The sequence below is a fragment of the Phodopus roborovskii genome, unplaced genomic scaffold (genome assembly GCF_943737965.1).
Source record: "Phodopus roborovskii unplaced genomic scaffold, PHOROB, whole genome shotgun sequence".
Classification (NCBI taxonomy): Eukaryota; Metazoa; Chordata; class Mammalia; order Rodentia; family Cricetidae; genus Phodopus; species Phodopus roborovskii.
Window position 1 is genome coordinate 32,888,738 of NW_026126482.1, and position 2,741 is coordinate 32,891,478.

Genomic DNA, 2,741 nt, shown 5'->3' on the forward strand with positions numbered 1-2,741 from the left:
ACTCAGATACCTAGATTCAAGCACAAGGATACAACCAGTAATATCCAGGTCAATATATCACCACTAGAGGCCAGCTATTCTACAGGTCCTGAATATTCCTACATAGCTGAAGCACAGGAAAATCGCCTTAAAACTAATTACATGAAGATGATAGAGGTTCTTAAAGATGAAGTGAATAAGTAAGTACCTTAAAGAAACAATAGGAAAACAGAAACAAACAGTTGGAGAAATTAGTAAATCTGCCGAAGAAGCCAAGGGAAAACAAACAGTTGAAGGAAATGAATAAAACTGTTCAATACCTATGAATGGAAATAGAAGTAATAAAGAAAAACCGAGGGAATTCTGGAAATTAAAACTTTAGGAATTTCAAGCAGAAACTGATAGAGGTAAACTTCACCAAAAACACACACACACACACACACACACACACACACACACACAAATGGAAGAGAGAATCTCAAGCATTGAAGATAGGATAGAAGAAATGGATGGATATATCAGTCACAGAAAAGGATAAATCTAAAGGCTTTCCTGAAACAACACATCCAAGAAATCTGGGACACTCTGAAAATAATACAATTAAAAATAATAGGAATAGAGAAAGGACGAGAATATCAACTCAAAGGCCCAGAAAATATTTTCAACAAAAAGAAGAAAATTTCCCTAACTTAAAAAAAAGTATGCCTTTAAAGTACAAAAAGCATAAAGAACACCAAAAGAGTGAATCAGAAAAGATAGTCCCCTTGTCACATAATAATCAAAACACAAAATATACAGAACAAAGAATATTAAAAGCTGCAATGGAAAAAAGCCAAGTAACATATAAAGGCAGACCTATTAGAATTATATCAGATTCTTAATGGAGACTGGTTTGATCAGATGTACTGCAGACTCAAAGAGACCAAAGATGCCAGCCCAGATGAGATATTCCATGATAAGATGAAATTTAAACAATATCTTTTTTATAAACCCAGCCCTACAGAAGGTGCTACAGGAAAAACTCTAACACAAAGAAGTTAACCATGCCATGAAAACACAGGAAATAAACACTATCAAGCAAGCAAAACAAAAAGAAGGGAAACAAGAGCCAAGAGCATGTACACACACACACACACACACACACACACACACACACACACACTCACTCACATACCACCACCACAAAAACCAACAACAATAAAATGACAGGACTCAATTATCATTGGCCATTGATATCTCGAAATATCAATAGGCTCTCTTGTCCAATAGAAGGACACAGATTAACAGAACGAATGTAAAAATAGGAGCCATCCTTCTGATGTATTCAAAAAACACATATCAGTATCAAGGATAGGCATTACCTCAGGGTAAAGTGTTAGAAATAGATATTCCAAGCAAACAGACCTAAGAAGCAAGCTGTTATAGTCATTTTTGTATCTAACAAAATATACTTCAAACAAATACTAATCAAAAGAGAAGGTGGGGGGTCACTACATACTCACCAAAGGAAAAATCCACTGAGGTAATGTTTCAGTTCTTAACATGTATGCCCCAAGCACAAGGGTACCCACTTTTAGAAACAAACACACAAATGAACAAAAACCAAACCAAACCAAAACAAAACAAACAAAAAAAAACCCCAAAAACAACAACAACAAATAAAACAGTGCTTTAGCTTAAATCACATATTGACCCTCAGAAATTGGTAGTGGGAGACTTCAATACCGTACAAATACCCTACTCTCACCAAGGGATAGGTCATCCAGAAAGAAACTAAACAGAGGAATACTGGTTCTAACACTGGTTCTAACACATGTCATAAACCAAATGGACCTAAGATATGTTTCCTTTATGTTGTATGTATTTTATATATGTATATGAAATATGTTACACTTCACTGTAACACAAAAGAATAAACATTCTCAGTATCTCATGGAACTTTCTCTAAAATTGACCATATACTCAGACACAATACATGAAAACTGAAATAACTCTCCTTACTATCAGACCACAATGAATGAAAGGTGGATAATAACAGAAACAAAAGAAAGCTTACAAACTCATGTAAACTGAACAACTCTCTACTGAATGAAAAATGGGCCAAGACAGAAATATTAAAAAAAATTAAAGACATCAACAGAGAGCCTAGATAATATAGGGCTATGGGCCCAGACATGGCTCTTGTCAGCAGCTCAGGCTCAAATGTCATCATGGCTGTGATTGCCAGCACAAGCCACTCAGAGCAGCATGGTTCCAATAGAGGTAAGGCTCTTGGACACCAACATGGCCACAGGTAGCCCAGACCCTGGGTATCCTTGTGGCCTTTTGTGGCAACATGGATTATGGATGTCAACACAGACCCCAGCTTCAGTAGGACCAATGAAAATGAATACATGGCATACCCACATTTTTGGGACACAATAGAACTGTTACTAATAGGAAAGTTCATAGCATTAAGTATATACATTTTTAAAAAATGGAGAGATTTTATGCTAGAAACTTAACAGCACATCTGAAAGCTCTAGAACTCCTCACACCCCTGAAAAACACACTCAAGAGAAGTAGATGGCAAATCATCATCATCATCAAACATGGGAATGAAATCAATAAAATAAAACTAATGAAAAGATGGTGAAACAACACCCAATTAACAAAATCAGAAAGAAATTGGGCATAACAACAGACACAGAGGAAATCCAGAGAATCATAAGGACATAGTTTTAAAACCTATACTCTGGCCACTTGGCAGTGAAAGATACCCA